The sequence below is a fragment of the Sciurus vulgaris genome (assembly GCF_902686455.1).
Source record: "Sciurus vulgaris genome assembly, chromosome: 11".
Taxonomy (NCBI): domain Eukaryota; kingdom Metazoa; phylum Chordata; class Mammalia; order Rodentia; family Sciuridae; genus Sciurus; species Sciurus vulgaris.
In genome coordinates, this window is record NC_136472.1 from 42,036,052 (window position 1) to 42,049,919 (window position 13,868).

Consider the following 13,868-nt stretch of genomic DNA (forward strand, 5'->3'; position numbering starts at 1 on the left):
TTCATGCTGTGCTAGTAAGTTGCATTTGTAAGATCCAGTATTTGCCATGAAAGGTCCTTTTAACTGGGTGGCAAAAATGAGATACTGATGCGGTGAGGTAAATGACAAAAAGAGATTTAAATTACAGTTCAAGACAACAATGAAAAAACACTGGGATCTCCAGTTTTGTGAGTGACCATACTTCTGGGGAAGTACAAAGAAAGAGGTGTGAGTCTCAGACAAGCACAACAGCTAACCTAGGAAAAGGAGTCTGTGTGAAAATGATAATGTCAATTCTATGTAGCTTCATTCCAGAAGGAGAAAATCCCGTATGGCCAGTGGCAGTTCCAAGTGTGTCACGTAGCTGGTTTGTTTTCTTAATTTACTCTATGAAATGGTTTTCTCTAATGGCATGCCATTGACGAAATGCACCGTAATGTCGCCATCCATCACCCCGAATGCTTTTGCATGCATCAGTTGTTGACTTGTTTTCTCCTGTTCAGCACATAAATGAGAGGAATGATTTATCCAAGGCCACCAGTTACTCTTATGTGGAATCTGAAATAGCTCTCTGGAGAAATACTGCCCTGAGCACTTATGTCTTTGTGCTGCTTTGAACTTTCATTGAAAGGCAACTTTGGCTTGGGCTGTGCTGTTATGCTGGTATGCCTCTTGTGTTTCCTGGAGAGCTGGTCTTGGTGTCCACTGTGGTCTGAACTTCCGGGTTGTGAGAGCTGGTTTTCCTGTAGGGGTGACCACTAGCATCAAACGATAGGGTATAGAAATCAGGGCCTTGGCCTTTGTTGCTGTGAGTATACATTTGAAAAAGCAATGAGATTCCCCCCGTGAACTTTCTTGAGCTCATTTCCTGGAATTTCGTCTCTCCATGCCTGGGACATTTAGCTGCTTGTCCTTAGAGTTTTACAGAGATCAATAGATCAGAAATGGAAGCTAAATAGGAACATCAAGGCAATTCTCACCTGCTGAAGGTGCTTTGAGTAAAGCCAGAGCATGGCATCTCTAAGTAGAACCTTCTATTGAATCAAATACCAAAAGGACCACTCCTTAAGAGTTTTTCTCATTAGATGAGGGTGATAATGAAGACAAAAGGTTTGAGGCATCAAATGATACAGAATCTTGGGACAATACACACAATACTCCTATGCATGGCATTAATAAATTACGTGAAGATTGGAAATATCATCCTTCCTTCTTTCCTTCTTAGTTCTTGTCTCAAAAAACTGAAAAAAATATAACTTGGTAGGTTTTACCTGAGAAAATTTGTTGAAATCAGCAAGGAGAAAATAACAATACTCATCAGATATTATTTCTGCATTAAATATTTCTGTTTAGTGTGTTCACATTTTTCCTTCAATAATACTAATGTCTAATATGTGAGAAATGAACACTTTTCTTTGACTGTATTTCTGAGTACTAATGAAACTAAAATAAGGTATACAGAGGTTAAGAACTTTCTTACTTGGCTTTCTAAAGGTTTGAATAAACAAAATTAAAAATTCAAAGCTAATCATGAGACCATTAGCTACAGTGAGAAAATTATGTGGTTTCACATTTTTTTCCTGAGAAAACTCAGAAACTGCAGGAGATTAGCATTGCATTTGCGTTTTTGTTTACTTGATCATCCTTGCAAAAAAAAAATGGTGTCAATAAATACCACATTCAGGAATAACAATAAAATGTATTTGCATTCAAAAATCATGCAAAGAAGTTTTCTCAATAAAAAAATGAAATGGGAGGGTTGAAGAATGAGAATAGGAAGGAGTGAATGAGAGGGATCCAGATCCTAAACAGAACGAACTTTTTACTCCTCAGGCCAATAAATATGACTTGTGCATGTCTTTTTGATCATTTTCTTTCTCTAATCTACAAATTGATGAGCTGATCTTTTCTGATGTTAGGACGCCCCTGAACAAAGGGGACTGGTGAGTAGCCTGGGAGAACCCACATTAATGACTTTATGGGAGACCAGGAGAATTGGATCTCTCATCACAATCTACCTGTGATGGACTTTTCCAACACAATGGTGTCTAAGAGACTGATTTGTGAGAACGTTCTTCTGAAACACTTTTCCCTCGAAATAAATGATATGTCTCCAGTGAAGTGACAATATGCAGGCTATTCCAGCAATACTTGTGGATTCAGCAGTCTACCATTTATTGATATGAATATTTATATCCATGCCAGTAGTGCTGTGCTTATTGGTAGTATTTGCAATGAATAGCTTGGCTGAGATGCTGAGGATGTCACCTCCTGTTTTTAAAGCTCAGCATTCTCAAAACTATTTAAAGATCCCCTTCATCACCGCTACTTTGGACCCATGTTAAAAGCAATTCAACAGAAACATTCTCCTTTCATATTCCCTTAAATAAATATTGCTGACCTAGAGGCAATTCTGGAGGGAGTTCCATATTAATTGTATATGGTGCTCTTTCAACTGAAAACTTTGTAAAATTATAATTGCCATTATTCAGCTAAATTTGTATACAATTCTTTTAGTTTTTTAGAAAATGCTTTGTAGCTGGGTGTGGTGGTCCACGCCTGTAATCCCAGTGATGTGAGAGGTTGAGGCAGGAGGATTGCTAGTTTGAGGCCAGTCTCACAACTTAGCGAGGCCCTAAGCAACAAAGCAAGTCCCTGTCTCAAAATAAAAACTGAAAAAAGGTCTGGATATGTTGCTTGATGGTTAAGTGCCCTGAGTTTAATCCCTGGTACCAAAAAGAAAGGAAAGAAAATATTTCTATGAACATAAAGTCAAAAAGATTCTCTTTTAGTAATCATTCTAGGGATGAAGTTTGGAAGTGGGGGTGACACACACAATACATATCTTTCCAAGTGTTTTTAATGGTCAGCGATGTGCACCTAGAGGATAAATTGAGGTCAGCAATGCAAATACGGATTTTGCAACAGGTAAGTAATACCAATCATGTGTCCATTCTGTAACAGGCACTGTCTCTAACATAAGATCCAGCCCAGAGTTAGGCCAAAGAGAAGATCCAACCAAAGCCTTAACCTCTAGCCTGAATCAAGTGGTGTGACCTGCAGCAGAGCAAGTGGACCTGTTTCCCTCCAAGTAACCTGTAGGAAAGTCAATAGTGCTACTCGGTTTTCCATTTTGTCTACCTGCTATCCTGTAATACACAATCCCAGTCTTTCTAGTGATTTTTTTCAGGACATAGATTCTATTTTCACGACTGTTTTATTTCTTCTTATTTTCCACATTTCTACTGATGCATTATAGTTGTACATAATGAGATTTGTTGTTACATATTTGTACATGCACACATTATATCAATGTAATTTGGCTGATAACACTCTTCAGCACTTGCCCCTGTTCTCTTGTTTTGGCCATAATGTATATGAACAGAAAAAGAAGTATCAGCATATTCCTCTAAGAATATTTGATGGTAAATACGCTTTATTGAAAAAAGAAATGAACATGAAGTCCTTGACCTTGGGGATCATGTAGTTTGGAGTGAAGGTCTACAAGCCAGGAGGTCTGGCTAATGCTTAACCTCAGAAATTAAAATTTTAGCCTTTTAAAACTTACACTGTTTGGATGGTATGTTTCAACACAGGTTAACAAGTGCACAGTCTCTTCTTGAACATTTAGAACTTCTCTGGCTAACATTAACATTGACATCAGCAAAGTGACGTTGAAATAGACACCTAAATAATGAAGAATGGAATGTACTTCCTACAGGCAGGGCCTTTACCACCTTAAAGTTTTGGAAAGATGTGGCCCTTTTCTTCCCAGTAAGGTAGTCAAAAAACTCTTCACAGATCTGTCTCTGTAATTAGAGTGAAAGTCATAACTATAAATTAAAGACTTTAAATATTTCTCCAGTACAGTACAGAATTTCAGGTAAGTTTTTGTTCTCAGACCAGTATAAATTGGGTGTGTGTACATGTGTGTCTGTGTGTGGGTGCATGCATGTGTGCCTTTTTCATTATACACAACTTTTTAATATATCTATCTGTAAACACACATTTTCATACATTTTTCTCCTATTTAAAAGCAATATGTTAAAGGTTAGCAATTATTGTTGTGGTTGGTACCCACAATTAGACTCCCATCAAGAGGAACTGGAATTCTTTATCAAGGAATCATAGAGTATAAACTCTTTTTAGCCCATAGTCTAGTCTATTTATTTAGACTCTACATAGAGTCTTCACTGCAAATGAGACCTCCTGAATGGTCACTCATTATCCATTGAACATGAGTAAATATGTTAAACTGCTCAAAAAATGATAAAATAATTCTGAAGATAAATATAAAATTACTTTCACAAAAGACACGAAAGAGTACATTACATTCTTCTCTGAGTAATACCTGTCGACATTCCAGAGACCAGAGATTTGATAAAATACCAATTTAAAGGATGGGAAGAAATGATTCCTTGATAAAGAATTCCAGTTCCTCGTGATGGGAGTCTAATTCTGGGGGAAAGGCAAAACATAATTTTCTTCTTCCCTTTGTAATTCCGCAACTCTTAGCTAATAAATTAGAGTAAGTGGTTTTATCTGAGACTTGGAGAAAATTGGATATGGCATGAGAAATTAACAATAGTGTTAATGAGAAAATGGTCATCTTATGTGTCCTGGCTTGGATTTCTTATGCAGGGTGACTAGGTCTTCATAAACTTGTTTATTTTTTTTTAAGTATTTTAATTTTTTTAAATGTTTTCATATCTTGCCAAGGTCAAAGAACACAGCCCCTGCTTTGTCATATGTTTTGGTATAAGGGTTGATGGTTTAATGAAATCATGGTAGAAGAGTTGGCCACCAGGGTATATCAGACTTGTGTGTGTCACTGATGGAGCATCTTTCACAATTAACTTTTCATAAAACATGATAATCTTCACACTGATCACATGTGCCCCATGCTTCTAGAATAAAAACATTATTAAGAACCAACCCAAATTAATCTGGGTCCTGCTGAAGAGAAGTCAACTCCTTATTAGTTCTTTGCTAGCAAGCTAACTCTCTATTCTGCCATATACCTTCTTATGCTCTGTACAGAATGTGCCTTTGTACATTTGTACTTCCAAAGAGTTCTTTCTAATATTAGAGAAAGCTTAAAATATCTCTTGGTTGGATGATGTTTGATTACAAGGAACCAAAGCTCTAATTCAACCAAGAATAAAAGTTTGTTGTAGGATACAAATATAATAAATACCAGAAGACAAACCACATTAAAAAGGGAAGGAGCCAAGATTCTCCAGGCAATGGAAGAATGGAATGGAAGGAAATGTCTTGGGTGTGGATTTCACAAATATTATTCATTATTCTTGTCTACACCCCAATTTCAGCTCTGCTATCTAATAACTGTCTTAAGTGTGACTTTGGGAATTTGTTGAAAAAATATGAATAAATTGAGGCATATCTATTTCTGCTACAAGTAAAAAGAGCTTCAATTAATTCATATTCATTGAGGTACTGACATGAATCAGAACCATGTTTATCTGCAAAGATAATGACTTAATAATATCCCAGCTCAGTTTCCTATACATTTAAGAAATGAATTGGTCAAACTCAAAAAATAAATTGGTCAAACTAAGCTATGAAGCCACTCTTACAAAATGTTTGGCCCTGCCCACATTAAAGACTCATAGTAGACTGATTTTTAATTACATGGTTAACCCAGGTCACAGGGGATGTGATTGACAAGGTGAATCTGAGATAATGATAATGGTGGTGAATAGCTCACATTTTTAAATTCATGTTTGAAACAGGCTTTGGTGTCACAGGCAGGCTCAGTTCAGGACAGGACTCAATCACTCACTAGCTGTGAGGTTTTTAAATCAAATTTCTTAGGTCTCTTCGAGCCTCTGTTCCTTCATCCTTGGAACTGGAGTGAATAGTACTTTTGTCACAGAACGATTGAAAGATGTCAGTGAGAAAATGTATGCATAGTTCAGGTTGGTACCTGGCACACATAAAGTCACTTATATACACCTTTCATGAATGTCTATTGTTCTTTTAAAACTTATCTCCCTTGAATCACACAACAATCTGATGAACATACTGCAATGATATAACAGATAAGACAATATTGTCTACATCCAGGATAAGGCAATTGAGACCTAATACTACAAATTCAACACTTGGCAATCAAGCAAATGTGAGAGCAAAATAAATAGGTCTTTGTGTCGGAGCAACTGAAGGCTTACTATCTATGTACTCCACGTGGAAATGTTCTAGAGGAGATGCTCCAGAAAACCAGTAACAGAATCCAAAATAAAAGAAAGACTAGCATAGAAGAAATAGAGCCTGATGAGTTAACTATTTTAATTAAAAAAAAAAAATCAATGGTTGAGGTTGGGATAATTCTATTCTGAGCACCCAAATCAAAATGTTAGGAAAGAAAAAAAAAAATGGAAGCCCCTCAGATGTAGGAAGGTGTGATTCTGAGCTTACAAGTAACCCTGGACTTTCCTTCAAACATTTGGTTTCCTCCTCTGTCTCCTGCTGAAATTCAGAATTAGAGGGTACATATTCCAGAACAGCTCTGTGAAGCAAACCACCAGCCATTTGCAAGCCTTAAATTTATAGAAACCATAAAATGTGTAGTTATGTCTGAGCATAAGGAATAAGTAGTCTAGAGGATAGGAAATTTAAGAAAAATCACAGATACATATGGCTAACAGCTAAAGGCTGGAATGGGAATAGTCTCAGCAGTGGATATTTGCTGCCATTGAATGCTTAAATCAGTGCAGGTGGGGCATTCAAAAGTCTTCTGAGGGGTCAAGTTGCTCCAGATATTTACAAGGTTTTATTGTCTGTGAATGAATGATTTTGCTTTATGTCCCTGCATGGGGGAGTCAGAGGACAGTTACTCACTTAACCCCAAAGGATTTTCGTCTGTTGTGAATAGCAAAAGCCCAAGGTAGGAGGATGGGTCAGAGATCTGAAATCCAGAGCTTTGCTGAAATGCATGGATCTTTAAGAAGTAAGCATCTCAGTATGATAAATACGAACTCCTCAAGTACGTTAGGGAATGGAAATTTAAGAACCAGTTAGGTCAAAGATCAGGAAATTTATGACGATTATCTGCGGTTACAGTGTAGAGTGTTTGAGGATGGTTTAAGCTAAAGAGTCCAGTGCCTGTAAATCTTGAGAGAGATATTAATACCTCTGTGAGCGTGTGTGTACAACGTTTCTGAAAAGATTGATTGCAAAGGCCAGTTCCCAGGAAAGACAAGCAGGTAATTGGCATTTAATTAATGAGAATAAGTTCTATTAAATTAAAGACTTATAATCCTTGATTATTTATCTTCTTGTAGCCAGTGTGACAACCTACTCTTAGATTATTAACTCAGCACTGCATTTTTAGGAAGCCAAGCTCAACCGTCTGTTCAGACCTTACAAATAGGCATGGGAACAAAATATCCTTTGGGAAACCACAAGATGTTTTTAAAAAACAGAAAAGGTTTTTTAAAAGTAAATCCAACAGAGTATCCAAGGTGTTCTCAAGCCTTCTCCATGCATCCAGAACCCAGAAGACTTGATATGAGCCATTTTGTAGCAGAAATGAGCTTGAGGGTCAGCCTGACCTGACCCGGAGTTGAGTCCTAGCTCTGGCTTATTTTATCTATGCAGCCTTGGGCCCTTTATTACAATTACCTGAAATTCAGTTCTCTTGTCTTCAGAAATGAGAAAACAATACCCACCTAGAATGCTTTATTTTACAAATTAAACGATATTATGAATTCCCATGGCCCATTGTCTACCACATAGTGCTCAATAAAAGTTCTTTTCTCTTAACTTTCTTCTGCTTTTGTAGCACAGGATTATAATGGTTAGAACATTATTGCAGAACAAAGTTAAAAAACTCGCACTGTTTTTAGCAATTATGGTAAAGATGCATTAGTCAAGTTATTGTAGAATTGGTGGATGGATACATACTAAAATGGGATAGAAGAGAAAGTCCAGAAATAAAGTCACAGAAGTATAACTTTGATCGTTGGAAAATACAAAGACAATTCAATGAAAGAGAAGCTAGCATTTTTGGCAAATTATGTTAGAATAATTGCACTTCATATACAGAAAAAAAATTCGAACAAACTACTACCTTATATAAAATTTAACTTGAAAGGGATCATCAACTTAAATGTAAAAAAAGAAATGTAGAAAGCATTCAGAAGAAAGTGTAGGAGAAAATATTCATAAACTGGAATGAGGGAAAGAGTTATATATGATACCAAAACACAATTCACAAAAGAAAAAATTCTTAAGTTGGACTTTATTGAAATCAAAAACTTGCTATATCAAAGATACTATTTAAGAAATGAAAAGACAAGCTATGAACTGGAGAAAACATTAACAAATCAAATGTCAAACAAAGATATTGTATCTAGAATATATAAATAAGTCTTAAGTTCAAACAAACAAAAATGGTGAAAAACTTAAACACTTTACCAAAGAGTATAAATAGATGGAAAATAAAAACACAACTTTTAACATCATTAGCTGTTAGGGAAATGCAAAGAAAAACCGCTCTGAGAATCCACCACATGCCTATCTGAATGACTAAAACAAACAAACAAAATGAAAATGGTGAAAATCTGAAAACACCAAGTGCTGGTGAGCATGCAGAGAAATTAGAATTCTCATGCATTACTGATGGGAGTGAAAAAATGTTTTAGCCACCTATAAAACAGTTTTCTATTTCTTATAAAATTAAACGTACAATTACCATATAGCCCAAAACTTCACTCCTTGTGAGAAAAGATGACTTTTGTTCAAACGAAAACCTATATACACAAACACTTAGAGCAAATTTATTCATACCCACCCAAATCCAAAAATAACTCAAATATCCTTCAACAAGTGAATGAATAAATAAACTGTGATATAGCCATATAATGGAACACTACTTGGCAATCAAAAGGAACAACACACAAATAACATGAATGAACATCAAAGGCATTATTCTGAGTGCAAGAAGAATGTAACCTTTTGGTTACGTATTGTTTGATTCCACTCTGTGATATTCTCAGAAGGGTGAAACTATTGTGATCTAAGGTTTCTCAGGATTGGAGTAAAAGTAAACTACAAACGGGCTGCCCAGAGGGGAGTTTTTTTGGGGTGATAGCCCAGAGGGGACTTTTTTGGGGTGATAGAACTGCTTTTTACTCTGATTACTATAGTGGTTATACAAATCCATAATGTGTTAGAATTTATGGATCTAAAAAGGAGATCAATAAAGTAGAAGAAAGGGACCAGGGGGAAGGATGGAGGAAGCAAGGGAAAGGGGAAGTACTAGGGAGTGAAACTGACCAAATTATATTATTATATTGTGTGTATGCATGAATATGCACCAATGAATCCAAGAATTACAATAAAATCCCTCTATTATAAACATGATGCACCAATAATAAAACTTTTTTGAAACTCCAAACCACATGCCAAAAGTGTTAAGTTGGCTGTATGTTATTTCAAAAATAGAACACAATAAAAAGAAATGGGGTTAAAAATGATTCCACCAAGAAGCTAGTCCAACTGTGATAAGCTATAAAATAGAACACTGTAGAATTCCAGGACTCTTTAAGTGTAAACTCACTCATGTATTATTCATTGGACAATATTTATTGAGCACTTCCTATGTGCTCAATTGTTTTAGGTGTAGGGGATTAAGTAGTAAAACATAATAAAAAACTCATGGGAGCTGCATTATTATAAATGATAACTAGTATGTCTGGTGCTCTAAGTACTATGATAAGCAGGCTGTGTTGCTGTGTTACACAGGGTGGTCAAGGAGAACAGTTGAACCACGGACACAAAAGAAGAAAAGCAAGCTATGCAGATGTTTTGAGGATGACATTGGAGACAAAAGGGAACCAGTACAGGTAGAACCCCAATATACAGCCTTGTGACTAATCAGAGTGGAATCACTCTCACTGCAGCCTAATAGTAGATTCCCAGAGAACCCCAGGATTTTGTGGAGGAAGATAATATGAAAACCACTGTATTAGAGTACTCTAGAGAAACTGAACCAATAAAATATAAATAATTATAAGAGGGGATTTATTACATTGGCTCATACAATAAGAGACTGAATAAGTCCCACAACAGCTGTCTGCAAGTTGGAGAGCCAGAGAAACCAGTAGTTGCTCAGTCCAAGTCAGAAGCCTCCGAACAAGAGAAAGTCCCTGATGCAAAGTCCCCTCCCTGTAGAGTGACAGACACAAGTCCTCATTTAAAGGCTCAAGAACCTGGAGTCTGATATTCAAGAGTGACAGCAGAGAAAATACATCCACTCAAGCAACCTCCAGAGTGAGTGAGGGTGAGCTGCTTCCTCCTTCCACTGTTTTTTGTTCCATTGGGTCCACAGCCTAGTGGATGGTGTCACCCACACTCAGGGTAGGTCTTCCCCACTCAGTTCGTCATCTTCTCTGGAAACACCCTCAAAGACCCATTCAGCCATGTGCTTTACCAATATTCTAGGCATCCCTCAATCCAATCACACTGACCACCAAAACTAACCATCACGACCACTAAGCCAAACCATCCCGTGTAGTCATGATTTGGTCTTTTTATGAAAAGTCTTTTGCCCAAGGCCAGGATGAAACTCTGCTCTAAAAATTCCATGAGTTGGAGGCCTAGATGACAAAACCAGTAGATAATTTGAGAGAGAAAAATATCTGTAGATGGGGAGTGATTCCCAGATTGCCTAAGATGGAACGATCTCCCAAACTGAAGGAGCTATGTTGAGGGAAGCGGTGGCTGGGAAGAACTCTAGGGCTGAGGGAAGTCGCAGGAGGTGCTGAGGGCAGACAATGCCTAGAGCAATAAGATGCTAGACCCCAGGTGTAGATGCCACGAGACAGGATAGTGTGATTGAAAAGAAGCGAGTGGACACATTGTATGACTTCAGCCCTGAGCACAACAGATAATGTGCTCTTCTCCTCAGACACTGTTTTCTCCTCAGCCTCCAAGGCTGCTCCTGGAATTGTCTCGAAGGTGTGCAGACCTTAAGTGCATGAAAACTTCCCCCCATCTCTCTGTCCATTCTTATCCCACACTCTTTCTTGGGTTTCTGCTCAGAAAATCCAAGGGAACGTTTCCCCTTTAAGAATCAATGGCTTGCAGGGACTGGCTTCCTGCCAGTGTAGAAAAGTAGAGCAGGAGACATTTAAAGCCCTGTTTGAAAACTGTCATTTTTCCAAAGACCTCAGATGGGGTGATTAATCAAGAGGCAATTCCACAGAGAAGCCATCTTCTTTACCTACTTAAATCTCCCAGGTTAAGTTGTATTTTAAGCCCTGGCTTATTTTTAGACAAGTTTGTTGCTGTTGCCTAACCCTATGCTAAAGCAATTATTGTCTGCTAGGGTCATGCAGAGTTCAGTAGAACTGAAAAACTCACAGCCTTTAGTATTAATGGGGTGAGCAGCCTGTTCAGGGTCTCTTCCTTAAAGGGACAGACCAGTTGAGAACAATCAAGAAGAACAAAATCACATTTGACATTTCAAGACAAAGGAGGCCTATTCCTTTCTGTGGCTTCTGGCAAAGACCCTGAAATCAAATGATCAAACCACAAACAAGCAAACTTAGATTGGAATCAATTATTGTTTTCTACATGCCAGCACTCAAAAAAAAAAAAAATGTTGAATCTGTTCTTTGAATCCAAGTGAGAAATTAGAAATTCCAAAAGTGGAGCGAAGAGAACTCGTAAGTGTACTTTGAACACCTGCTAGACATCAAGTGTTTCACAAAAGTTACCTGCATTCTTGTACACTTATTCCTTTGAAGTTGCTCTATGTACGATTATTCTATGTCCTTTGCAGATAGAGAAATTGAAATTAGGGAGGTAAGTGATTTGTTCAGATTGTGCACATAACTGGCAGAGCCACGGTTTCAACTCGAGTTGGCCTGACTACAAGATGCAGATGCTTTTTACGTAGTCCCTGGTCACAGTCCTTTAAAACCCAATGGTGGGACTTTAAAAGTCAGGACAACCGAGGAGGTCGAAGTGTTCAGTTTATCTCTTTCTACCTGTATGAAAGTCTATAAAGTCTTATAAATACAGATTATGAAATTCATGTCAGACAACTCTTTCCGATTTGGCTCTGCATTGATTAAAAAATAATGAGAAATAATATTTAAGACTTTAAAAAAGCTGGACATTGAAGCAAAATGATATGATGTTATTGAATCCACACTAAATACACATGCACACACGATTGAAAGTTTTCACAGACCTGATAATCATCCCATTTTAAAGAGAAGGATGCCAAGGCTTAGCAAGTTCTCACTCATTTATCGTAGACAGTATGTGGTAGAGCCAGGATTCATACCCAGATATTTTGATCGGAGCCCACAGTCCTGCCCACCATTTCGCTCAGGGCTCGGGGCTCCACACTGCTGACTGACAAAGTTGGGCACCCGTCCCAGAATTTCCTGGTGAGGAACTTAAGGACTGGTCTATAGTCACTACCGAAATGCAGTGAGCATGTGCAGGGCAAGATGACGGTTGAGATCATCACACCAGAGATTGGTTCCCTTCTTGCCTTTGTCTCTCAGACCACTCAGCCCAAAGGCCACTGAGATACCCTCTGTTGAACTGAGCTGTGGTTCAAGGTCAATCCCCTAGTTTCTTTGAAGTCTCTAGTCATTTCTTTCTCCCTTGCTTCTTGGTCCTGCAATCCACCTGTGACTTGGTTGTGGAATGTAGTTAAATGGCTGCAAATTCCTTCTGTTTCACTGTCCAGGCCCTTTGCACTGTCAGGAGCAAACTTACAGTCCAGTGCTACAGTCCATTTCTCTACCCACCTGAATCTGGGGTGATGGTGTGACTTGTTTGATCAATCAAATTCTATCCTCTTTGCATGCTGCCCTGAGACCACCATCCAAGGAAACTGATCTCTTCTAGGAGATGACAGGTCACATGGAAGAGAACTCAGTGACTCCAGCCAGCAACCAGACACACTGCCAAACATGTGAACAGGCGGCCATTTCTACCTGCAAGTCCAGCTGACTTCCAGCTAAAGGCAGCTGCTCAAGTGAACCCAGGCAAAACTAGCAGAGCAACGTTAAAGGCGAACTACAGAATTGTCAAACATAATAGATTGTGGTTTTAAGTCACTACTTTTTTGGGGAAAGATTGCCACATAGTAGAAGCTAACTAAAACACAGTTCTTTTGAAGTACAGAGCAGTAATGGTGAATCCTTAAGGCCGCCACAGTACAATCAGTGGCAATAGTGTTCTTCAGAATCTTACCTCTGTTACTATAAACTCCTCCAGGAGCCAGAAGATGATCGTGGGCTCTTATCTTTCGATTAACATAGGCAGGCACCTGGATGATTATATCAATAATATTTGGCACCTGGGAGAACTATTGTCTAGGTCTTTTATTCTTCTATAATTTTTTTTCAATTTTTATAGACTGCATTTTGATTCTTTGTACACAAATGAGGTATAACTTTTTGTTTCTATGGTTGTGCACAATGTAGATTCATACCATTCATGTAATCATACATGTACATAGGATAATGATGTCTGTCTCATTCCACTATCTTCCATGCCCCCGGCCCTTCCTCCCTCTCATTTCCCTCTACGTAAAGTTCCTCTATTCTTATCTTAACCCCCCCACCCCCTCCACCCCCATTTTGTATCATCATCCACTTATCAGGGAAAACATTTCGCCTTTGGTTTTTTGAGATTGACTTATTTCACTTAGCATGATATTCTCCAATTTGATCCATTTATCTGCAAATGCCATAATATTATTCCTCATTATGGCTGAATAATATTCCATTGTGTATATCTATCACAGTTTCTTTATCCATTCATCTGTTGAAGGGCATCTATGTTGGTTCCACAAACTAGCTATTGTGAATTGAGCTGCTATGAACATTGATGTGGCT

General features: G+C 38.0%; 1 long non-coding RNA gene across 1 annotated transcript in view; it reads left to right on the forward strand.

The window, feature by feature from the left end:
- Window positions 1-3,761: 3,761 nt before the first annotated feature.
- The window catches only part of LOC306640768, a 49,218-nt gene continuing 39,111 nt past the window's right edge, over window positions 3,762-13,868 (forward strand). Inside the window, exon 1 of the long non-coding RNA XR_013757889.1 lies at window positions 3,762-3,862. This is a non-coding gene — a long non-coding RNA (uncharacterized lncRNA). The remainder of the gene's footprint in view (window positions 3,863-13,868) is intronic.